The sequence below is a fragment of the Vanellus vanellus genome (genome assembly GCF_965231255.1).
Source record: "Vanellus vanellus genome assembly, chromosome: 4".
Taxonomy (NCBI): Eukaryota; Metazoa; Chordata; class Aves; order Charadriiformes; family Charadriidae; genus Vanellus; species Vanellus vanellus.
Window position 1 is genome coordinate 69,777,191 of NC_138909.1, and position 26,784 is coordinate 69,803,974.

Genomic DNA, 26,784 nt, shown 5'->3' on the forward strand with positions numbered 1-26,784 from the left:
AAGATTTGGTCTCAAATAGATTCTGTTGGCTACAATTTAACATTAAAAAAAAGTACAACTTCAAAATTAACATTAATTTTCTGATACACAAAACAGGATGGTATAATATAACCCAACTTAGACAAGGCCTGTCTTCTCCCAAGGAAGATACAAGCCACCATAAAAGTCTGAAACACTATATTGCCTTTGCATATTTACAACAAATGCAATTCCTTTAAAAGTAACTGTGAAAACACTTTTCTTCTGATTTGTCTATTACACAAGCAAAGCCTTTTCTAAGTTTTACTAACTAAAATAAAAATTATAAACTATTTTACTGCAGACCCTCTCTGTGACACAGAATTCAGCTGATTCACCTGTATATAGATACAACAGGGCCCTCTTCAGAGTAAAGGTGACAGTCAAGTTTTATGCAAAAAGAAAAAAGTGATGGTGATTACTGGAGGTAATAAAACATAGGAGGAGAGATTAGAGTTGGAAAAAAGACACACAGATACTAGACAGTTTTTACATGATAGTGTTAAAAGATCAGGTTCTTTTTTTGCACTTAAAACTTGTTTCTCAAGCCTCCATCTCTTCTTCAGAGACGCAGTTTAGCAAGGACAATGTTTCTTTTATTTGCACAGTAAGAGAGCGCACCTGGAATGCCAGTAAACCTCAGACTTCCTTAGGCTGAATCACCATCTCAAGTACACTAAAAGGTAAATATCTACAACCATGCAGCTGCGTGAAGTGCGTTCCTGTTAGTTTGCTACAACTTACCAAGTACTTTCAGGCATCTGTAATTTTTTCGGATATGTAAGTTGAACCAGTGTCAGTCATGAGATTTCTTTAAATATTAAGCTAATGGAAAATTGTAAGTGGGGCTAAACACAGAGTAACAGCTCGGAGATGAAGACCAAGAATTTTATTTTACTATTAACAGTGAGAAGGGCCTTGTACAAATTGCTTAAGTTCAGTGTAGGACGCTTTGCAAACCTACTAAAAAACCACAGCCATCACAAGTAACACCTGTGGCTTCAGGTGTGTTAAAACATCCTGGAAGAGATAACCCATAACATCTTTTACAAGTGTATTAATAATTCATTTTGACACATTTCCCCATTTAGGTATATCCTGTGCACAAAACACAAGGTCAGAAGAGTTCTCCTCTCCACAATTTCCAAACCAGAGAACCATAGCAAGGTACAAGAAAGTGATAAACCAGTATATGAGACATGATAAGAGCCATACAAAACCAAAGTCATTTATTACTCACAAATAAGAATATCTCAACAGTCAGAGGAGACTCAGACTAACCACTCTTACACCCAAACCCCTGCAAAATAAGGTGGATCTTCAGGAATTCAGACAAAGCTGCCCACACGAGGCAGGCAAGATCAGTGAAGAGCCTACTGTCACCTACCCCTGTAATGCAGCTTGCCGTCCAGAATCACACATCTTCTGATACTCTTAACTCCTAATTTCCAGGACAGGAGAGGCTTGCTGAAAGTCTGCAAAAAACCTCCAGAGTCGCTGACCAAAGATGATATGCAAGTACACCTTACCACCAGTAAACCTAAGCTACACTGCTATTTTGTGCTCTTATGGTTTCCTTCATTTCAGTTAAAGGTTAGGCACTTTATAAATACACCCCACCCGCGAAGGCAGCTATATAAAGATTGTTTGTTTTAAGTGATAAATGAAGCAGCAATTTACGCTAGCTAATTACGAGACAAATCTACTGTATCAGTTTAATCTTCCAAGGGATATTAATAAACAGGTAATACATAACCATATTTGAGTGAAGCACAAAGCTAATGTTAGGATTAATCTTAACTCATAGAAAACCCAAGAGTCTGTAAATGGTTCTGACCCAATGGCATTTCTTCTAAAGCAACTCATTTAGCAGCTCTGTTTGGTGAAACACAACTGTGAAAAACAATAAACCTGAGACTGAACGATTTGCAAACTACAGGATAATGTATATATCCAAGCCCGTGACCGATGTGTAAGAAGCTATCGCTTTCCCAACAGGGCTAGTCTTCTGAGTAACTACTGCACCAGCTCACTAGTGATCAACAGTGCAGTCCACAGAAGCAATTTCCAACGGCAAGATATCTTAAGACAGGGTAGATTTTATTCTCACTCATTTTAGTACACTATGGTTGAGTTATGAGCAAACATGCAGGAAGTCAACTTCTTGCTTTAGATCAAGAAACAGTAAAAACAGCTCAAGACTGATTGTTTGTTAAGTTGTCACAAATCACAATTTTCCTTTAGCAATTGCAGGAGATGATGCTCAGTGTCTCACAGGATATAACCAGATCCTTACAGGACAACATCTACTACAACTAAATAAGATTATCAAAATGCATCTACTTACACAGGCTTTTCCAAAGCATCTAACACGGATGCAAAGTTCCATGAAAGGATAAATCTTTCATGGTGAAAAAGAGAGACCTGAGCTCAGGCACAACATCTTAGCTCTCCCTAGAAATGATGATGCTGCTGCAGCAGTGTACTAACTGTGAGTACCGGCTGTCAGAATAGCTCTCAAATGCAATGACTGATTTAAAACTGATACCAGCTGCAGCAGTCTTCCACAGCACAAAAGCTTTATACTGCTGATGCTTAATTAGAGAAGTATTAAACATTTATTCTCAAAGTCCATTCACATTTTGCAGCACTTTCTTTTCTGACAGATTACTGCAGTATAGTATGTATCTGATGTCCACAAAACTCAAGGCCAAACTTGGGTCAAAGCTCCTTAAGCTGGCAGTGGCACAGAACTGCTGCAATTTAAAATTAACAAGAAAATTGCACCATGTAATCAAGATGATAATTAGTGTATATTTACTTTGTCAGAGAAAGACAAACAGGGTGAGTAAAAAAGGCTCAGTAACCACTCTGCTGCTGGAGGAGAAGCCAGGTTCTGCACAGGCAAGAGGCAATTTCTCACAGTACTGTTTCTCATGAGCACGCAACAGAGGTCAGCCTCCTCCTCCTCACATCCGAAAGGAAATTCAAGAGACTAATACCTCCGGCAATTCACCCCTGCAACACAGGCATAAAATAAGCAACAGGATTACCAGCCGATTGGCAACACAGATTGGAAACAGCAGCAACGGCTATGTGGCAAGATACTAAGGATTCAAGAGTAGAAAGCTGTATTTTTACCTACTGTAAAGTGCTGAATGGAGATGAATACCCACTGTATTTCAATGTCTGTGTTTAATTTAGGCAATTCCAGTTTTCACGAGCCCTGACAGATCAGCTCTCCCCTATTCCAAGAAACTTGTGATACTTTTGAAAAAAATAAACCAAATGCACCCAAAATCTGACACCGCTGTGGCCAGTGAAACAAGAGAACTATGCAATGGTTTTGGTTCTTCGCAATGGGTCCTTCTCTTCTTTCAGAAGAAATGCTTTAACTTGGATTTCCAGAGTGTTTCTGTTCAGTGGGGTTCCCTCTTATCTGGTGGGCTCAGCGTGCCCTGAGCCTCCCTTCACTCACCTCCCAGCACTCCTGTGCCCATTCTGGGACCCATTTAAATGGGCAGAGAGTCTACACATGGAATTAACACAGTAGGACACGGAGGGGACAGAGGGAGTAGGATGAACCCAGACAGTGTATTTAATTCCCAGTGATGGATATAAAAAAAAGCCCCAGAGTTGGATGAAACAAGGGTGCAGGGCCACATTACGCAACATGTGAAAAAAAGGAATAAGGATATCCCCTTTGAGCAGTAACTCACTGGCTTAGCTGTAATACTAGTTTTCATTCTACTCAAAGTCATCTAGCTAAAAGGATGCTCTTCGTTCTGTGAGAACACCTCTCCCAGAAAACCTCCTGTACCTGTATGCACTCATCCTCTCTCAGTTTCAATGACAACTCAAGCAATTCTGTTGCACTCATCCTCTCTCAGTTTCAATGACAACTCAAGCAATTCAGTTGAAGCTTTTATTTCTGCAGCGCTCAAAACCAAATGGCTTACACACCTACATGCAGTTCTTAAAACCACGGGGCTGCAAAGTTTGGTGATTTCACTTGACACTCCAAACTACCATCATTAAAAAAATAAATATAGAAAAAAGCAGTACTGTTTCTCTGAAAGCAGCAGAAATCCACCTCCCCATTCATCACCATGTTAAAGCAGTTCCTCGACATGGGTTGTGAGTTTTGCAGGTAGATCTTGCATTGAAATCCCTGCTCTCATTGAAGTCAGACACCAGGGACTTTTAAAATTTTTGCTTTTATTTTCTAAACTTTGGCTTAACAATTCTGTGCTGTTTTGTAAATCTCAGTTCTTTGAAGAGGGGAACATGGAAGAGCCCTTGACCTATGAAGTGTTCGATTTTTGGTAACTAGAAGAAAGTGAAAAATAAAGAAGTGTATTAATTAATTAAATATTAAAAATATATTTCTTTATTGTGAGGACAGAAAGAAAAAGAGCAAGTAGCCACCAACAGCCAAACACCACGTATAAACCATAAGTAAAAAAAAAATACTATTGGTTTGCAGCTGAAATTGTTTCAAATGCAACTAAGTATATTTCAAGCTATATTTGTATTAGTGCACTAGACTATAATTACTTGCCTGTGTTGCATCTAAATTCAATTTTCTTTTTCATATTATACCTTTGTGAGAACTGCCTTCAATTTTAATGACTTAGTGGAGGAAAAGAAATGCAACACCATATCAGCATATCTTTAAGGAGAGAACTGCTTGGCTAAAATTCTGCCATCTACTATTTTTGCAAGCATCTAAAAACACAGCCGACAGTCAACTCATATAATAGACACTAGATTTGTTGAGTAGGCTTTTTAGAAAGCAGGACATGGGGAAAAAAAAATAGAGTAAAATTGCAGATCCATTAAAGAAAACTACTTTGAGATCAGATCAGTTTCTTATCACAGAAATTTAGTAAAATTGCTACTGAAACAACTATTTCTCTTTCGGCAGAACATTAAGAAAACGGACTTGAAACATTAACAAATACCCATTCAATAATAAATATGTACCCCAGATCCTTTTGACCTCAAAAAGAAACGGTCTCAGCCATGGTTAACAACACTTGCATTATTCCTCCAAACTTTCAGAGGTATATTCAGGTACCAATCCAGTTTCCCTACAGAGGCCCTCCGAGCTAGGCACATTGGTCAGACCAGACCAGAGGGACATGAAGGTGAAGCACCCTCCACAGTCATTTTTGCAGCATGCACAGCGCAGAGCCAAAGGACAGCGGCAGACTAGCACCAATCCCATCAAGTAATGACACAGTTACTGAGAAAGAAGAGTGGGTCTCCCACGCTGTCCTCATGCAACATTGTCCCACTCATTAAAAAGGTGCCTGCGTCTTCTGGACAAATGCAGCACAACTGGTAACATCTGGAAATGCCTTGGCTCTCCCCAGACAAGGAGTGCCAACAACCTCACCCAGCCAGCGCTGCTGGGGCAAGGTAAGAAAGGGAAGCAGTGAGAAGGGAAAGAGGGGAAAAAAAGTGGCATTACCCTTCCCATCCAGAACTGCTGCCTGGTTGTCCTGATTTGAGGTAAAACAGAACTAATTTTCTGTTCAGTAATTTTACTTTGAAGCTAAACCTCTTCTAACTAACTGAATTCTCTGAAACTCTTTAAAATTAACAGCACATTGTGCAGGCACTGTTCATTCTCAGAACAATAAAACCTGATTAGCTGTAATTTATGCCAAGGAATGGTATGCAGAGAGGCTCTTGCTTATACTAACTGCTATAACAGCCAAGGCCAGCTCACTTTGTTACGTGCCCCATTCAAGGGTCGGAAGCGGAAAAGCATAGAGGGGTCCCACCTGCAGGGAGGAGCTGACAGGACAGGTGACAAAAAAATGACCAACAGAGTATTCCATCCCATCTGTCTCATGCTCAGTATAAAAGCTGAGGGATCAAAGCGGTCAGTCTTTCTTCAAGAGTCTGAGGAGGACTCTGTTCATCTGCCTTTGATCCCAGACCGTGCATTCCTGAAACCAGATTCGGAATCCAGTTCCCATCTGTCACCAAGTCCAGTCTGGGACTTTCCCAGTGCCTGCCAGTGACGTGACTGTCATCCTGGGAGCCCGATACTGGTTTTTTATATATTTCATTATTTCCTCTTTATTATTTTATTATTAATATTTTCATTAAAGTAGTTTAGTTTCTTCTAAACTCAGAAGTCTCTCTCTCCTTCCTCTCCTTGGAGAGAGAGGTGGGGGAGAGCATGTGTTGTCCATCTCAGTGGCCTGTCCAGCCCAAACCATGACACTGGTTTTCTCCAAACCTGCACCAGGTTGTTAAATAGCTATTGGAATCCCAATGCCCACAGAAGTACTGCACAAAATTATCCAGTCCTAGTCCAACACCTGTACTGCACAGAATTATCCAGTCCAACACCTGAATGTGATGCACACATGTGGACTGTATTTGTTTTAATTTGAGATGACTAGTAGAGCTAACTTAGAAGATTCCAAGAACACAGCATCTCAGGAGTACAGCTACAATACTTTGAGAGCTGTTGGGAAGCCTAACCAGCTCAGATTTGCCCATAAAAATCCCAAGTTTTCCCACCCATCACGTGGTGCTTTTTGGTTCCCTCATCTGCACGCTGATTAATGGCACAGCTCAGTGACCTGGCTCTGGAAATCTGTAAATTTCCATTTTGCTTTTTAGATTCAGTTTTTAATTATCAGAAGAAAAAAAAATAATAATCCTCTGCTTCATAAAAATGAGAAACATTTTTATGCCTGTTACCAAGCCAAAAACAACACCAGATGGAAACACACTTAAAATTCTTACATGCTTCGCTCTCTTTCTGCAATGAGGTTACTATTACCAGCCAGCCAGTCTTAGGGAAAAAAAAAAAATTCAATGGAATATGACATTATATGAGATGACTGGAAACAGATGAAAACTGATGAAAGCACAGCAACTGCTTTAAAAAAAAAAAAGCACCTTAATATTTACTTTGAAAACAGTGAAAAGTGGCAAAAATATTGCCAGGTCCCACCAGATAAGATATACCTAACATGTTCTTAAGGGCAGAGGGGGAAACCTGAAGCATCTTTACTCTGCAAGGACTCTTATCCCGTAAAAGATTATTAGGTCACAAACCAAACTGCCTTAAGTCCAACCATGCCACTTGCAGAGGCCAAAGCTACCCAAGCTCCAGCTGACCTGCACTTCCTTTTCCTGGGCTATGCAATGAGTTGGGTGAGAAAGCCGAACCACAGGAGGGTCTGAGCAGTCTCCAGAGGAGCAGCACATTTCCAGATAAGACATCTTGTAGCTTCCCGAGTTTCTAGCTGCAGCTTTAAGCTGGCTGCTCTACATGTCAGTGGGTCGCACTTCCCACTGGAATTACAGGAACAGTTCAGCAGGTGACTCATTCATAATCCATAAAAACTAGAGTATTTTGCAGCTCTTAAAAAGAGTGCAAATCAGCTTTTTCTGGTCTTGTTTACCACAGCCAGTCTCAAAAACAAATTGATGTTAAAAATCAGTAATGGGAAAGTTCTGAGAATACTTTGCAAATAGTGTAAACACAGCACTTTTATTCAGAATATGTGCAGCAGACGTTAACTGATCACTTACTACAGAATCTGAACAATGGCATGTCTTTTTAAGAAAGTGAGAGCTGTGAAAGTTAAGTGCTATATTTATACTATTTGCAGAGCATTCTTTATTTAGGTTTCTATGGTAACCGGTAAGTAAAAGGACCACAGTTCATATTTTGAATGTTTTTATTCCCCATGGTCCGAAAGAGCAGGATCGCTACAATGCTTTAAAGTAGGAAGAAACAATATGCAAGCACTGACTTAAATAGAGCAGAGTCTTTACTGATTAACTCGAGATGGAGTTCTCCACCACAGCAACAACACATCCATTTAAGTTACACTGTTCAATGTGACTTAGCAACAGAACCAGAGACAGGTATGCATTGCACACCAGGCAAAACTTGTCAAAAATGTATTTCTGCTGTTATGCCATCTTACCTATCTGTCAAAATATAGCTCGCACAGAGGAAACAGGCACAACTTTGTTCTCCCTCTGACCTGTAAGGAATCAGAGACTGGATACCTTGTGAGCAGTGGTGCCTGCTGCAGGAGTATGGTACTGTTACCACAGGATGTAGCACTGTTCACTATTAAACCCCACCAATTAATTTGTAAAGAACGTCAGGCAGCATATACAGTCACGCTACACCTCCAGAACAGCCAATAGCCAGGCTGGTCCCACTTCAGCTTCTGCTTGCTGTAAATGCTACAGGGCCAGCGTGAGCAACACCAGCTCCCCCATCCACACTGCCTGTTTATGGGTTTTCCCATTAAGCCCTCCTACATACGTGCCTCTGGACTAATTTGGGATAATAAACACCAGGGAGGACAACATAATTGCTCTGTTTTGCAAATAAATAATCAGAGCTCAAAGAAAGTAATTTTTTTTTTAAGGGAGAACTGCAAAACAGAACAAAAAAATTCTACCTCTCACAAGGTACAAAATACGTCCATCAGAAATCCATGTAATCTCACTTCCCTCCTTTTGCTAGTCTTCCTTTCTGAAGAGGGCACCAGCCAGTTAGTCTTTAGCCCCAAATATCCAAGACTAATTTCCCAAACTCTCAGAGAAATTAATCTACAGCCAACAACAACTGATTTCTATGGAACACTCCTCTCCCACGTTGGGCTGTTCTTGTCTCAGCATTTCAGGTGCCAGAGATGGTACCATACACCTACCCTGTGGGAGCTCACGAACAAGTCTACAGCAAGCGCTTCCCAGCAGGCCAGTTTTTCCCAGTGCATTGAGTTAAGCTTCTGGGAATCGTTATTCCTCCTTAGCTAAAGACTATTTTTATCAAGGAGAGAGGAAACCCTCCCCCTGTCTGTTGTGACTTTTACCATACATCCACAATTCCCAAGTGAAACTGCACAGGACTATTGAGAACTACCGCACTCCAGCAAGACTACTGAATGTTTAAGTAGCGAGACAGCCCAAAAATACCTAGAGGAAAGCAAAGGCTGAATGCAGCATCGTGAGAGCCCTCTATTGCCCCATTCTCCTACCCATTGCCCAGATGCAGCAGAAGACAGCCAAAGCAATCACGCTGTGCCTACTTAAGAGTCCCAGCGGAGGACCAGTTGGTCTCAAAAGTCATCTTTTGCTGAACCTATTTACCATGGGACACAAGGCTCCTACCACAACAGCTTGATGAGCACAGGGTCAGCCTGGATTGAGCAGCACTTGTGATGGGATAAACAGGACTTTGTCAGCAGCCCCACAGCACAGGACAGCCATGCCCACTGCTGCCCAGACACCGCAGGGAAGATGGCCGTGGCACTCCACCTTCAGCTACCCAAAATATCCTTAAGCACTGAGAGCCAGGAACTCTTCGCAGCGACGGCGACTTGCAGAGCCAAGTAAAACAGCGGGGAAGCACTGGGGAAGGTGTATTTTGCTACTAGGGCCCCATTTTACCTGGTTCCTCCAGGGGCCCATGAGCACCAGCCGCCTGCTCCTTCCCACCAACTCCCCCCACTTCAAAACGGCGGCGCCTCAGCACGGACAAAGCCATCCTGTTTTAACACACCACTTTATGGCAAGAGCATGAAATGGCAACACTAGGCAATAGTCCAAAAAAATAAGGAAAACAGAAGTTCTGTGGAACAGAAAGCACTTGCAAAGCACTGAGTTTCAGTGGGACGTGGAAGCCAGTGAATGAGCACTCAGTTTCACTAAAATGCTTACTTCAGACTAGCAAAGCGTAACATTACACAGTGGAATACATTTGAAAAATAAGAGCTTGTTAGACACAACAAAACTGGAATTACATTTTCTACCTGTGGCTGATATTCCTCCCTTGATGTCCCAAATCCAATTAATTTCAACATCACCAGAGGAAAACAGAGTAATTCAACTTCCTCTTCGCCAATCTAATGCAACTAGTTTAAATGGGGATAAATCACAAATGCCCACCATAAGACACATGTCAGCCAGAGGCATGCTTCTTACAAATAAAACGGCAGCATGTTCACCTCTGCACATCCAAACTAAGCCTCCTGGAATGCTCTTCACAGAAAATATTTGCTTAGACATTTCTTAGCATGAGCTTTGCTGAAACGACTACACTATCTTCTGAAAAGGACACTGCAAAGTTCTCAAATATTTCCTCCCTTTGCCCTTGGACATATTAAGTCACGTCTGAAAGACCCACACCAACCCACTGTAATTTAGATGGTACACTTTACTGCATTCTTTCCAGAGAAGTTACTCTGAGGCATCCCCCTGCACTCAAACTACTTCTCCGCTTGGTTATGCTAGCTTAAAAATGCATTTCCCATGTACTCCTCATGCTGCATACTGACTAAGGTTTTGAAGCAACAGCAAACTTCAGTCCACAAGCACTTTTACATATGCTTAGACAAACGACTATCCCTCCCTACAGATATTATATCCAGCTAACTAACTCCTTTTTGCCCTTACTGAGCGATTCCCAGCCTGTCTCATTGACCTTGGCTACAGCATCCTCAAGACACATGCCGCAACAGGAACATCTGCTCATTCCATACTTGATGACTAGATGCAGACTGTCCCTGCTGGAGCTCAGAAAAGGCAGGAGTAGCAGGGAGATGAAGAACTGAAAGATGCATCCAAAAATATTTAAAAAAGAAAGATATATATCCAAACGCCTAACTGTATTTTGATCCAAAACACATACCATCAGCCATCTCACAGTGAAGAAAGCAGATCCTTCTAAACAGCTGATATACTCATCCTACTTCAGCAACAACAGTCCAAGGACAACAACCAAGAGAAGTAGTTTGGAGAACTACTGCACAGTGAGACATGAGGCCACACTAGTGCCTCACACTTTTTTTGTTGTTGTTATAAACACCAAGGGTCTGTTTTTTTGAAAGCCCAGAACGACTTCCATCACAAGTATGACAAGAATCTTCCAGAGCATTAGCACCCTTCCCATTAACAGATAAGGCAAATCACCCTCTGCCTGCACCTACTCAAAATAGCACACTGTTCAGCTATGGTACGCTGTCTGGGCAGGTCCAAGAAAGTTAACACTGTCTTGCTCCGAGCAAGTAGACCAGCCTTAACCCAGCAGTAGATGGCCACTGGGTCTCCCAGAATCACAGCACCATAAAGGTCACCACCAGTGACAACAGCCAGGACAGGATCTCCCTGCTTTCAGTCCTTGCTCCAGGCTTCATGAACAGTTTCCTTTGCTATCTGGAAGACATGCATGTCAGTAAAATGTCTTTAGCAGTCTACCATCATATACGCACACAGGGCGGAAAAAAACCCGCTCCTTTTCTGTTCATATATTCACAAGCCAACCTTCTGATGCACAAAATACTGCAGTGTGATAATCCTTTGCAAAGGCACTTGCTTTTGAATGCAAGAGGTGATGGGGAGAAGAAGAAAAAAAAAAAAAAAAAAAACACAACCACACAACACAAATCTATGATGCTTCCTTTCCACATATTACAGCGCAGAAACAGAGATCTCCATAAGAGGAAGCACTGCACGAGCATAACAAAAGAGCTGTCATCCTGGCCACCTCGAGAAGTTCTGCCATGCTGGTAGGTAGCACTGTAATCCATGGGGGCTGATACTGAGAGAAATACAGCCAGCTGCAGAGCAAAATGCTCAGAAGAGCAAGGGAACAAGGAGGCAGAACTTTGGATGGCTTTTGCTCTAAATGTTTCTAAAAGGACTAAGTCCTTTAAAACAACTCACTTTTCTTCCGTTTGCAGCATTATTTTAGCTAGCTTTTTCGTTTGTTTTGATTGAGCTGATGTTCCTGCTGTTCACCCAAGTAATCCAACAACTTGAGACCTGAACTGCTCAGTACCCCTTCTAACATGGAGTTAATATGTCGCTGATAATCAGTTGCTTAGAGTGCACAGAAACAAAAAGCCCTGTGCAGTTCCAATGGCTCCACACCACAGAAGGCCCAAAAAGTCCCTGGAAAAATACTTCTAGCTTCCAGGTACAATAAAAGGAGAGCATGCACACCACAGTTCAGCTGACCCAGCTAACAAACGACAGGCTTCGGTAAGTGAAAAAAAAAATTAAAGCCAGATTTAATTAACCACAGAAAACCTAGGCTAGGACTGGGGGGTGGGGGACAAAACAAAACAAAACCAAAACCAACCCAAAAGAAACAAACAAAAAGAAAACAAAATCCCCACACGAACACAGCTATTTGTGCTATATGTTTTGCTACATTGCTCTCCACTAAGGGTTTGCATTTTGAGGTTGAATATAACCATCCAGAAAGTCTGCTGATGAAAGTGGAACCGAACACCAGCAATGGTTCCCCTGTGCTTGGGATAGCTTTAAAAACAAACAGCAATCAGTTGCAGGCAGCATGAAGGTACTACAGTTATATATTAGCATTACAAAAATTTAGATTCTTCTACGATTTGAGGTATCTTTAAAGTACTACTACTTCGCTTTTGTGAACTATTTCTGTCAGCATCCCCACAGCACAGTAAACTAGAGAGAGAAATACACATCCATTGCTACCGAAGGGCCAGTCAGGAAATGCAGCAACAAGTCCAAGATCTGATTCTCTGCAGGGAAGCACACTGAGGTGAGGAGATGCTCAGCAGCACCCCACAAGCCCTATACCTGAGGTGCTCAGCCTCTTCAAGGCACAAGGGGGAAAAGGGAGCCCTGCTTGCTTCTCTGCACCAACCTGAACAGTCAGGCACTATTTTCTAGTATCAGATAACAGCTGGCTTTCGGATAGTTAAGAGTCTGACCGCTAATCAAGGGAATTCACCCCAGGGAACTGAATACTTACATTCTCCAGAAATCATGAAACACATCCAGTTGTTTCTAATACAAAAGTCTGATTACGCAGCGTCTCATACCGCTGAAACTACAGTCTAAAGCCTGAAGCTTGCCTACAAAGGCATCACTGCCAGACCCACAAGCTAGCTTAAGGTGTTGTTCAACAGCAGCATAAGAGCGTATTGCAGTAGTATTTTTCTTTATATTAAAAACTACAGAGCACAAAAACATGTCAAAGACACACTTTGAAAAAGTAGTCAGGTACCTTCTTCTAGACACAGCTTTCAAACAACAGATCACTGACAAAAGAGAAGACCTAGGCACACCACCAGGGGTGTGTTTTCCAAGTATTTTGTTCATAGAGTTACCACAAAAAAAAACTCTGAAAAACACCCTACTTGGATCTAGCCAGACACGCATACCACACAAGCACAGTCCTTCCACTAGGAAAGCAGCCTTTGGGGTGGTTTTGTTTATGCGCTGATTAGGCTGTTTAAAAGCACTCGGAGGTACCCCACCTACAAGAGAGCACATTCCTTAGGGTATGCAAAAACAAAAAAGTCCTCTTTTTTACTAAAGATCTCTAAAACTGTAACAGAGAACAGACTGTTTCCTAGCATCTTTCATACAACCCTGTTTGTGTTTCTGCAATTCAAACACACTTTTCACAGTATTTAACTTCCTCCTCATCTTAATCCCTTAAGCTTGATGAATATAATCACCACTGCTTTCCCCACAGAAACCCAAAGCCAATTTATAAAACAGTAAGGCTTAAAGACCTTCAGTTATAGTGCTATAAAATAACATTATAGTAGAGTCCGAGTGTTGTTGTTTACATATATCATAACTTTATTCACATTATAAAGTAAAGATACAAAGGACAGAATGCCTGGACAGGTGACTGTTGTCACAAGTGATAAGTTGGGGTTTTTTAACCTATAAAGCCTGTTCTTTCAAATATAGTCTTGCAAATGTAAAAAGAAGAGTAGTACAAGTTACATCAACTAAGGTACAGAAGCACATCAGAAACACCAGCGATGCTGATTCTAAACCACAGAGATACATCCTTGAGATGGCACCAGCCCAGACTGCCCAGGCTGCATGTTGCTGCCCAAGCTCAACCGCATTGTTTCTGGGCCCCGACCTGGACCGCAGGAGACCAGCCCAGATCTCCTCTGCAGCCGCAGCACATTTATGTGCAATGCAGATAATCCTCCGATGATACCCAAGTGCAGGGGGACTATTCAATACAAGAAAAATCCCAACAATGCTTGACAGAACAAGACAGAGCAGTCAAGTAGCATGTGCAAACCTGACCTGAAATGTTCTGCCTGCGTAGGTATTGGGTACCACTTAAGCAAAAGCAAGCTACAAATTCCTCATTCTTATTTCAGTATACCAGCTTTGTGAAATGAAACATATCCTTTAGTAAGGTAAAGGATGAAAGACCATACAAGCAGCAACACTGGAAACTCCATGTTAGAGCCTGACTCCGCTGAAGTCAGCTGGAATTCAGCAAAGCACAGACAGGGTTTCACCAGCTCAGGTGTCCTAATCAAGTTTTCTATTTACTACATTGCACAGCTCTTCAAGTCTTGTATTTAAAACCTTTCAAAGGTTTTAAATTTACAACGATACTTGCCAGAGCACTAACTTCAAAAAAAAAAAAAAAAAAAAAAAGAGAGAGGAAGAACTGTGCTCTGAAACCCTGATCTCAGGAGAAGATACCGGACCAGATTCTTACACAGATGCAGGACAAGAGTAACTGTTCTTGCTTCCAATGGGGCTAAATTCCAAATGCTGTTTGGAAATGTTATACAACTCTGTAGTAATCTCACTCAGGGGGTTACTGCTATACTTCCTTGTATCCAGATTTTAAAAAGAGTCAGGAAAACCATTTGCTTGCGTTACTGCATTTTTATCTTGCCATAAACACCACTGCCTAAAGTCAGCTTGCCTCCAAGTTTTAAACTCAACAAATAAAGCCTACTTGAGAAATCATACTCATTTACATATCCAATACTAATGACCACTATTTTTTTTTAACCCTTTCCTTATTCCTTCACTGCTGTTAAAACTTGGGTTTAATTTCTTCCTTCCCATGCTTTTGCTGCATGTTGGCTACAATTTTGCAGAAACATATCCTACTATAAAATTGTAGCCATGTGATTGGGGAGACTCTAGAAGCTAAGCCACTTCTTTTCAAGACTACAGTGCAGGCTGGACTTCAGATTTGAAACTCAAACTAGAGATACTGCAGAGCTAGGGTTCGCTTTCAGGACTCCACTTTTTCCTCATTTAGCTTATATTGTTACAACACAAAATTGAAATGATTCTGTTTTTCCAGACACCTTCATCTTCATTACAACATGGCACTAAATGCCAATCATGATGTAGCAAGTTTTTGAAGCACTACAAAGGAAATAAATAACTATACTACCCTAGATGAACACCACTTGTGCATCTCTGCACCTAAGAGGTATTGAGAGGATCACAAATACAATCCAGAATGAATTTGATGCAACACATCAAGTTTTCAATACTTCTAAAGTAACTGAAATTTCTGGAAAAAAAAAAAAAAAACAACAAAAAAAACAAACAACCCCACACTACTTAAATTAAGAAGAAACCTGCTACAATCTTGGACAACAAGAAAAAAAAAAATGGGTACCATCAGCACACTATATACAGAAACCAATTAAGAGCTGGAAAATATTTGACCCACATGTATAGAATTATTGACTAACACTCAATCACTGTTTGATCTCAGCAGCTGGGCTTGCATTAGGAACAGCAAGGCAGCATTCACACACTGCTTGATAAATTTCCCCAAAGCAACATACATGCCGTTATCCGGTCTAATCTTCCAGTTGTTCCTCAAGTCAAGCAATTTTTACAGAGATTTTTCTTTATTCAGCTGCTTGGTTTTTCCTATAAACTCATTTTTTCCTCTCTCTCTGTATGTATACGCTGAGATCTCAATATGTGGAAGTATATGCAGGCATAGAGAACCTTTTATACAAAATCAATGACAGAATCATGAAGCTCTGACCATTGTCATTTGAATACAAAGTGATCGTGGTGACTTTTAAAATTTTATTTATTTATTATTATTACAACGTTTCTTTGTTTTCACATTCTGGCTAAAATCAGAAGTGGAAATGACAGAAGAAAGGGTGTTTTTTTAACACCATTAATTTTAAGCCAGAACAGAAGCAGGAAGTACTGGAAGTTGCACAGGAAAGCTCGTCAGTTTAGTTTTATTGCCGGAAACTACCCCGACATTTCTTTTAACATTTGAATACAGAACAGATACGAATCTGTAACGATTAAGGTTCACATTCAGCAAAACCAGAGCAACCTGTGAATGGGTACTGTTATCAAATTGAACTTTAACTATCATTACATCGATTTCACCACATATATGTATTCTGGTGTGGTGTTTTATCTAACAGAACAATAAAGCCTTGGTTCCTCAGGATAGGGATTACACTTTTGGAATTAAAAAAAGCCATCACAGGTAATTAAAAATTAATACAGAACTATCACCTCAGTGCTCATGAAAAGTTTGACTACAACTACACAAAAATCCTTGGAAAGCTGTATTTCAAAGCAGATCCTTTTCAGTTATGTACCTAGAGATACAGAAATCATAACAATCAGTTTTGGATGGGCTGAGCTCCATTTGAAACTGGAGCTGAGCCCTCTCCTTGTGCAGTTCTGAGCACCCAAGAGCATCTACCAGGTACACAGCTGGGCACTCGCATCTCACTGCACGTGGGACCCCCTCTCCAAAAGTTTTAGCTACTCTAGTGGCATCAAACACACACTTTCATCGTTACTGCTTAGTGTTAATGCCAAACAGTGGGGTTTTTAAAGGTTAATAGGATATGCATGTGTATATAAAAGGTGAGCTAAAAAATAAAAGGAAATAGAGTTCTCATGTCTGAGTCATTAGAGTTGGTCTGCTTCTTGGCATAAAGCTAAATAAGGAGGGAAAAGGAACAAGAAAGGCTGGAAGATGAGGCTGGAATACAACCAAGTTTTTAATGCTTCTAAAGTAACTAACATTACTGGCCAAAGAAGAAAACGCTTCAGATTATTTCAGCCAAAACAATTTTTTTTCTTTCCCCTAATTCTTAAATAGCTGTAGTTACTAAGGCAGGATGCTCTCTTATTCACCTGAACTACCCTTCAGTGTCTGAACTAGCGTATCACGCATAAGACTATTAATGCGGATGTATTTTAAAAAATGAATTGATTGCAAAAAAGAACGCATACGGGACTGCTCTGTGAAGGCCACCAATAACTGCCATGCAAGCCCGAACTTCTCATCACAACGCAAAGTAACCATGGCCAACCATGGCACGCACACCCATGTCCAAGAGTGGCTTTGACATTCAGTAGTTCCTGAAGTGTTTCGGACAAGATGTGTTTTGTGTTGCCCACCCAACCCAGGAGAAGGGGGACAAGGACTGCCACGCACACCTCCCCAGGCAGCACAGGCTTGCCAAGATAAGCAGGTGATGGGCAGGTGGTGGGATGCACACCTATCAAACCCCGGTTAGGAGATCAACAGCAAAGGAGAGAATGAGGGCTCAATGCGTACAACAGCAAAGAGGAGCAGCAGGCTGTCTCCCACGTCCCTGTGTTTTAAAGCATTTCATCGTCCAACAAACTGAAAGGACAGCTGCAGTAGGAAGAGAAGAAAGCGAGTGACAATTTCTGATGTAAAGCAGTACCAACAGGGCTCTCTGTTTGAAGAGAGAATTAAGTGACATGGATAGACAAGGAATATAACAACAATGGAACTCAGTATTAACAAATGCAAACTGAATGCAAACTTTTAAAGGATTTTTAATTAAACCATTAATTAAAGGCTCTAGAAGAGGACTCGGAACAGCTCAACAAACGTTTCTGCTCAATATACAACTGTTTTTTAAAAAAAAAAAAAAAAAAAAAAAACACAGAATGAAAAATTCCATAGTCTTGTATGAACAGAATTGAGGCAGAGAATAATGTTAGTCTACTAAATGTCTTCTAGAAGACAATAGCGCAGAGTCCTCTAGAATAATAAGCTGTGCTTAGTCACTGCAAAAGATGCTGCTAAACCAACCAGGGTTACCTCTTTCAGAAGATGTCTGGCTCTGGGAACGGAAAAACACTCAAAATAGATTGTCTTCCTGCACTATCCCAATCTGCTGAAATACACCCAAGTATGATAAGACAGAAAATGCTTTGGAAAAGGAAGTCTGACAGTTTCTGTTTGCATGTACAAGAGTGTGTGTGTGTAAATACAAACTAAAATTAATTCCTGCAGGACATCATGGAAGTCAAGTATGGCATGTTTTATGTGAGGACCACAACCAGGTACAGTTGTTCCATTTACGCAAGGTTTATTACTAAGATTTGTTTATCACTAAGATTTGTTTATCAACAACCTTGAAGGCGTGGGTCTACCTCTAACCATTACAGACCATGGTTGATAGAAGAGCAGTGGGAGAGATCACCCCATAAAAAACAGAGATGCTCCAACTTTTTCCTCTGGAAACATACAGCACTGACACCTTATAGGTGAGACATTGGAAAAAGAGGGACACAGGGTCTGATCCACCCTGACAATCCCCAGAGTCTCAAACAGCATGCAGCTCACCATCTATCTGGCACCGATGAAGCTCAACCCACAGTGGGTCTGGCTCTGGTACCAGGCAAAAGAAGCCCCACAGAGGAGCAGCGGTACCTGCTGAAACCGGACTGGGCTTTAAACTGAAAAGAGGGTAGATTTAGATTGGACACAAGGAAGAAATTTTTATGATGAGGGTGGTGAAACACTGAAACAGGTTGCCCAGAGAAGCTATGGATGCCTCATCATTGGAAGTGTTCAAGATCTGGTTGGATGGAGCTTTGAGCAACCTGGTCAAGCGAAACCCCACAGCAGGGGAATCTTGGACTAGATGATCTTTAAAGGTCCCTTCCAATCCAATCCAAACCATCCTATGATTCCATGATTCTGCCTTTCCTGGCTATCACCCACACAAAGCCAGCCTAGCTAGGAAAACAAGGAAGCACCAACCACATAGTGCCAAAAGCCAAAAAGGTACAAGATACAGCAAGACAACCATACAGGCAACCATAAGGCCCAGCACGCTGGAGCCTCTGATCCTCATGCAAGCAGGAATGATAGTCCCACACAAACAGTACACAAGGGCCACTCAGAGACAGGCTTAACTTTTGCAGAGCTGGCTACTGCTCAGGGAGGGACAGAAGCTCTCCTCTGTATGTCCTCTGATCTCAGACCCACCTTTTACGTAGCTCTAGCATACCGACTTTTATGACAATTTGGTGCATTTTCTACCTGGAGATTTGTCAGATCTTTTTGGAAGCCATCTACCCCAGCCACATAGCTCTTGCTCTCGTCGCTCCACACACAAATAGACACACCAGGACCCTCTACATAAATTGAGTAAATTTTAAATTGCTTCAGAAATTGCATACTCAGCATCTGGGAACGTACATATTCCTTAATGATTTTTTCAGTACTGCATGTGCTGCTAAAGACTTTTCAACCCTTTCACCTAAGGAAGCATATATTTAGTCATGTGTGGGCAAAGATCTATGTTCTCAGAGAACTAATGTCCTAGCTTGACACTTAGATAAATCAATAGCCCTTAGATTAAAGCATCTTGCTGCCCTCAAGACAAAACCAGAAGAATTTCCAACTGAAGAAAAATAACGGTTTTATGCCTTTTTCTGCCATTTTGTAAGCCAGGCAAATGTGATTAATTTCTTTGTGTTCAGAGTTAATTAGGTGGTCTTTGGAGACCACCAAGATTTGTCATGTTATCTGACTTTCTAAGCTAGGAGAGCAACCAGTATTGTTGTCCGAGCCATTGCTTTTCCAGGACATTAGCTCCACCAGTGGGTGACCTCTTCCAGCTCATCCAAATCCTATCTTCTCCACAGAGTCTCCTTTTAAAAACCCCTTTGGCCCAAGACACAGGCCCAGGAAAAGTAACCCATTCTAGTCTGTACAGGCCCATTCACTTTCTCTCCCTGCTGAGGGCCCAGTCATCATCTCTGCCCAAATGGAAGATGAGGACCAGGTTCTCTCACTCTCCTGAGAGAGAGAAATTAAGTCCTTAAATGTGATAAAAGCCACTCCATGCTTGGGGAAAAAGCTCAGAGGTTACCTTCCAACACCAAACTGTGTTCAGATAATCTCCAATGAGGGAACAGTAATTACAGTAACTCATCAATAGTAAAGGTGCTACAGGAGTGCCACACCAATGCACCCCTACAAAGAGGAAGGCAGGCAGAAAAGACAGGAGGCCTGCATGGATGAACAAGGAGCTCCTGGACATGACCAAAAGGAAAAAGGAGGCCTATAAGGAGTGGAAAGAGGGGCAGGTGGCCTGGGAGGAATACAGAGGAATCATTCGAGCAGCCAGGGATCAGGTTAGACAAGCTAAAGCCCAGACAGAACTAAATCTGGCCAGGGACATTCAGACAAACAAAAAATCCTTCTTTAAGTATGTCAGCGAGAAAAGAAAGACTAGGGAAACTGTGGGCCCTCTCTGGAAGGAAACACAAGAACTGGTTACCCAGGACAGAGACAGAGCTGAAGTACTCAATGACTTTTTTGCCTCAGTCTTCACTGGCAAGGACTGCAGCCGCACTTCCCATGACACAGAACACAAATGTGAGGATTGGGAAAATGGAGAACCACCCACTGTAGGTGAAGATCAAGCGCAAGACCACCCGAGGAATCTGAAGGTGCACAAGGCCATGGGACCTAATGAGATACACCCGCAGGTCCTGATGGAACTGGCAGATCAAGTCGCTAAGCCACTAGCCATCGTATTTGAGAAGTCATGGCAGTCTGGCGAGGTTCCTGCTGACTGGAAAAGGGGAAACATAACCCCTATTTTCAAAAGGGCAAACAAGGAAGACCCAGGGAACTACAGGCCAGTCAGTCTCAACTCTGTGCCTTGCAAGATCAAGGAGCAGATCCTCCTGGAAACTCTGCTGAGGCACGTAGAAAACAAGGAGGTGATTGGTGACAGCCAGCATGGCTTCACTGAGGGCAAGTCATGCCTGACAAATTTGGTGGCCTTCTACAAAGGGGTTACAGCGGCAGCGGACAAGGGAAGACCAACTGATGTCATCTACTTGGACTTGTGCAAAGCGTTTGACACTGTCCCACATGATATCCTGGTCTCTAAATTGAAGAGACATGGATTCGACAAATGGACCACTCAGTGGATAAAGAACTGGCCGGACGGTCACACTCAAAGAGTTGTGGTCAATGGCTCGATGTCCAAGGGGAGAGCAGTGACAAGTGGCATTCCTCAGGGGTCGGTACTGGGGCCTGTACTGCTCAACATCTTTGTCGGCAACAGGGACAGTGGGGTCGAGTGCACCCTCAGCAAGTTTGCTGATGATACCAAGCTGTTTGGCAAGGTAGGCACGCTGGAGGGGAGGGATGCCATCCAGAGGGACCTGGACAGGCTGGAGAGGTGGGCCCAAGCCAACCTCATGCAGTTCAACAAGGCCAAGTGCAAGGTCTTACGTCTGGGTCGGGGCAATCCCAAGCACAAATACAGGCTCAGCGGGGAATGGCTGGAGAGCAGCCCTGAGGAGAAGGACCTGGGGGTGCTGGTTGACGAGAAGCTTAACATGAGCCAGCAATGTGCAATCACAGCCCAGAAGGCCAACCGTATCCTGGGCTGCATCAAAAAAAGTGTGGTCAGCAGGTCAAAGGAGGTGATTCTGCCCCTCTACTCCACTCTCGTGGGACCCCACCTGGAGCACTGCATCCAGCTCTGGATTCCCCACATAAGAAGGACATGGACCTGCTGGAGCATGTCCAGAGGAGAGCCACAAGGATGATCCGGGGGCTGGAGCACCTCCCCTATGAGGAGAGGCTGAAAGAGTTGGGGCTGTTCAGACTGGAAAAGAGAAGGCTCCTGGGAGATCTTATTGCGGCCTTCCAGTATCTAAAGGGGGCCTACAGGAGAACTGGGGAAGGACTTTTTACTAGGGCATGTAGCGATAGGACGAGGAGGAATGGCTTTAAACTGGAAGAGGGCAGGTTCAGATTGAACATTAGGAAGAAGTTTTTCACTTTGAGGGTGGTAAGGCACTGGAACAGGTTGCCCAGAGAGGTTGTTGAGGCCCCATCCCTGGAGGTGTTGAAGGCCAGGCTGGACGTGGCCTTGGGCAACCTGGTCTAGTGGGAGGTGCCCCTGCCTATGGCAGGGGGGTTGGAACTCGATGATCTTCAAGGTCCTTTCCAACCTAAACCATTCTATGATTCTATGATGAGAGCTGCATACAGAAGTAATAATTTTAAAATACTTATGGAGATGTAGCTTGTAATTTCATTCCTTCTTTCCTACCTGTTCCCACAGAACAGTGAATTACCAACACTGAATAATTTTGCCTAGTTGGAAGATATGACTGCCCTCAATGAAGGAGATGCAACTGAAAGTCCTCCACTGTTTCCCCTAGAAACTTGTCAACTCCAGTCATAGAAAGCGCATTTCACTGCTTGCTGCTCCCCTCTACGCTCACCTCTGGGCTGTAGATTTTACTCTCTAGCAGACCACCTCACTGCTGTTAACAGCTTGAAGAAAAACATGGGTTGTCCAGATCTAAGACTTTCACAGGTAAATTGAAGGTCAGCACTTAAGACTTACAAAGATGAGAGCAAAACAAAGACTTGAGGGGAGCAGTGCTGGTGTAAAAAGACCGGTTCCCCAACTACAGCTGTCTGTACTCAAACATACAATGGAGTTGCTTGTCATGTAAGACTAAGATTAGTGGACTCCTGATGAAAACAGTAACCCTTTCAATTCAATTTTAATTCTTCCAGCACAACCAAAGACCTATCTATATTTTTGGGATGTCATCTAGATGTCTGTGGACTTTTACTGAACCTGAAACAAAGAACAAGCAGTTGCAAAGGAAGGATAGGAAAGTGCGATGTACAGACTGAGCACAAAACCTATGCTTCAGCTATACTGAAAGGATGTTCCTGCAGGAAGCAGGGTGATGTGAAACCAAGCAGGACACCAATGGGAAAACACGTACCTGACTTCTGTGGCAAGTTGTACATCATTTCATTCAATGTTTCACTGTGAAGAGCATCCTAGAAGCTGGGGGGGGTGGTGGTGGTGGTGTCAGAAACATGGGAAAAAAAGCACTGAAAATGAGAACATTTGGATTTGCGTGAAATTCCACTCACTGCAAGGACCCAAGATGCCCACAGACCTCAGGCCAAATGCACTCCATGGAGGTGTCTGGCTAGTCCTTTCCAGAAACAGTGTGGAAGTTTGCTCTCTCCATTACAATGGGGTGAAAGTCCCCTTTACGCAGCAACTCTGCAGCACCAGTGCTTGCACAGGAAGTGGAGGGAAGTGGGACCACTTGCTCAGAGCTCAGTCTCTCAGAGGAAAGCAAGCAGCTGTCTTCTGCAGATGCTAGGAGCTGATGCTCCCCTACAGCCACAAGCCGTGTGGTGCACGTAGGCCTCCATCAGAGAAGGTTAACAGGCAGAGATTGCATTAGGTGTTAGTATACAAATGTATACTAATCCAATAAATTGAAACCAGATGATTTTTCCCAACTGTGTCTTCCAGCACACTTTGCTCAATGAAAAGAAAACTAAAATCTAGAGGAGTTGTTGCATTTATTAACCTCTGCAGACTCACTGCAATCATAATTGGGCAGCCTAACTGCTCAGAAGATTATTCCAGTGATTCAATTGCACCGCAATACAAATAAAGATATCTGTATAAAGTGGGCTGCAAAGTACTAAAAATTAAGACCTAATTAAGTTATACATTTGTGCATCATTGCCCTCTCTATTAGAGTTTGGAAAATCGAAGGCAACATGCTATTATACATCATGTGCTATTATTCACATAAGTGCCTAAATTACAGTTTGGGAGATACTAGTTACATGCTTATTAAAAACCCATTTAATTCATCATATATTACACAGACTTCCTTCGAGACTGAAACAGGAAACATGAAAGCAGCATCTGAATAGCAAGTCTCAATCAAAAATTATTTCTGCTGCCATAACAACACTTTTTCCCTCCAGATTTTGGTTTCCCCTCTCACACTGAGCGACAGCAGGGGCTGGAGAAGAGTTTCTGTAGTCTGATTCATGCCGTTCGTGTTTATTTTCTTTAAAAAAAAAAAAAAAAAAAAAAAAGGTGTGCTGACTACAAACTGTGAGAAGAGTTCAAAACTCCTCAGAAAGCTGTATAAAATTGCTGATATAAACCAAATAAGAACAAAGTTAAAGGACCTTAATAAATCAGGTTTAGTCCAAATATTTAGACCAGAAGGTCTTGGAGAGTGAGGGACAGGTAAACATCCACATTGGATAGAGCAGTGAGATAGGACTCGTTATTTTAAAAGCAGAGGATGTCCTCGGGTGTGCAAAAAATGGTTAGACATAGGGATACAACCAACTTAGCCTTTGCAGCAGATGTAATGGAAGCCTTGGCCCAGCTTGCGCACACGCAGATGAAGATGCTGAGTAGCTGTCAATCACATGGCCCTTAACGAAGCCCTGCTGATGCTTCCACACCCAGCTATCAGTTTTTGTTTTTATTCCTTATCCTTTGCACCTTGTGCCTAATTGATTACAAGCTCGGCTAGCACTGGAATTTGTTCAGCTTCACAGAACGCTGGCTAGGAGGGGAGCGCTGAGGAGGGTCTCCAGCAGTGCCAGCACCCTGCCAGGCCCATCTCTGGCAGTACAGCATGCCCAGGGACCCATGCCGGGGCCTCAAGGGCACCCCAGGGCAGCTGACCTCTGGCCCTGCGCAATCAGCTGCTTTTCAGTAAAACTCTTTCCACCCTGTGAAAGCTAACTCTCAAACCTCAAATTCAGGGTTTTATCAGCTTAGCTTTTTAGAAGCCTTTTAACATCAGAAATAGCTTTCTAAGCACTCCCTCCTTTCTCCCTCAAGGATTTCACAGAGCATCAGGGAGACAGAAGAAAACTTCCTCCCAGAATTCAAAGTATTTTTAAATATAAATATATATGCAAAACAGGCTAAAATATTTAAAAGAATTCCTAAACTGCGGTTTGTTTCATGTGAAGGAATTTATGCATCTTTATCATAGAAACCACAGCTGTTAAGTTAAAACAGTGTCTGATATTCCATTTTTCATCTCATCATTATTCCTTCAACAGTAATTCACATTAACCACAGTGTATCTTTTATCTTAACAGTTGATAAGAATTTCTGAAGTACTAATTTATACAACTCCTACTTGAGTTAAGAAGGCTATTACTATCTTCACGTCAGAGACAGATAAACTGCAGCTGCCCCAACACTGCATGATACCAGACTGATACAAGCAACATCTTTCCCAAATTGCTCTTTTAACCATTAAATACGCGTGTCCTGACTTAGAAACACCAAGAACAGAATCCTCCTCCACAACCAGCTTTTACAACCAAGGATGCCACACGCAGCTTTTGTAATAGTAAGAGATAGCACCAAGTTCCAGCATGACTGGCTCCAGCAAGATGCACGTTATCCTTCACTTGATTTCTCCACATATTCTTACTGCTTGCTGTCAGTGACGTGGGCCTCAAGCTCTTGAAAAAGAGCACAGATCTAAAACTACATACTGCATTTAGCCTGAATGGGGTCTTTGAAGGTTTCCAAGTCAGACTTCTTTTGGATTCAACAACTAGGTCTTGGAAGACCTAACAGCAGCAGCTTTCTTGTATGCTTGCAGATGGGCGACCATACCTACAGCTAATCCCCAAACTGTCACTTTATAATCTCCCCTAGCTTCTCTGCCTTAAATCTTCAGAAGCAGAGGCATTTAAAAAAAAAAAAAATCTGGAAAGAAATGGAACAGAGAAGAGCTGAAAAATTCCTTTCAAATTTTCTTCCTTTTCTTCTGACCTGCCTTACTGTAAGTTAATTTAAAACTAAGACGACAATTTTCAAGGTACAAAAAACCCACAGGATAAACAAAAAGAACTTTTACATGAAGGAAAGGAAAGAAGCTGGAACAGAATACCTCAATATTAATGCTTTTGAAGAACTGAACAGGAAATTCACAAAAAGCAATCCTTAGCCACAAACATTTGGTGGTTCTCATTTAAATGTACTGATATATCAAAACTTTAACCAAACTTCTAACTGCACATGTTTCAGGCCACCGGGTAAGTTCAGAAAAGAAGCTTCTTTTTACTCATGAACACCCAGAAACTTACGTTTTTAGTAAAGTGTCCTCATTTCAACTTAAAGAGCCCCCACTCAGTGCGAGGGAACACTTCTCCAGCACAGCACAGCCTCTTGCGTTGCAAACATGAGCTGGTGGGCTTTTCCCCTTCTTGCTGGCCAAAGCAATCCTCCCTGCTGGGAGAAGAGGATGATGAAACACATAAGCGACTTCAGGCAGGGTCTAGATAGCTACTTTCTGTGCAACTCTCTCTGTTTTTCATACAGCAGTAGGGCAGCTAAAGGCACTCCAGAAAAAAAAAAAACACCCCAGCAACAGGAGTCGGGAGCCCAATGCGACTGGATGCATTTGCAAATCCTCCCAGGAGCATAACGCCTGTTGTAAAACATGGCAATCCTGACAAGGCCAGGCAGAAATGCTCCTGAGCACATGCTATTAAAGACTGTGTCAGCTTAGGCTGCCAGGCTGCTAATTCTTGTTGTTTATAAGATTTTAAACAATCTGTTGGCTAGCCTTTCTAGGAGAAACAGCCTGGCACTGACTCGAGGTCATTTACGAAGCCTTTTCTTGTCTTAACCATCTATAATAAAAGAAGACCTGAGCTGCAAGTAAATGAATGACCAGCCAGACGAATTTCCCTCATGCCAACTCCTGGATGTCACACAATCCCTACTGATCTATCTGCCATGCTAGTTATCATCTACATGACCAAACGCTAGCTTGCAGCTGGCACTCATAACACCAGTGCTAACAACTGAG

General features: G+C 42.3%; 1 long non-coding RNA gene across 1 annotated transcript in view; it reads right to left on the bottom strand.

Annotated features, from left to right (window-relative positions):
* Positions 1-26,196, bottom strand: part of LOC309671119 — a 56,888-nt gene extending 30,692 nt beyond the window's left edge. Inside the window, exon 1 of the long non-coding RNA XR_014269108.1 lies at positions 26,057-26,196. This is a non-coding gene — a long non-coding RNA (uncharacterized lncRNA). The remainder of the gene's footprint in view (positions 1-26,056) is intronic.
* Positions 26,197-26,784: the final 588 nt, after the last annotated feature.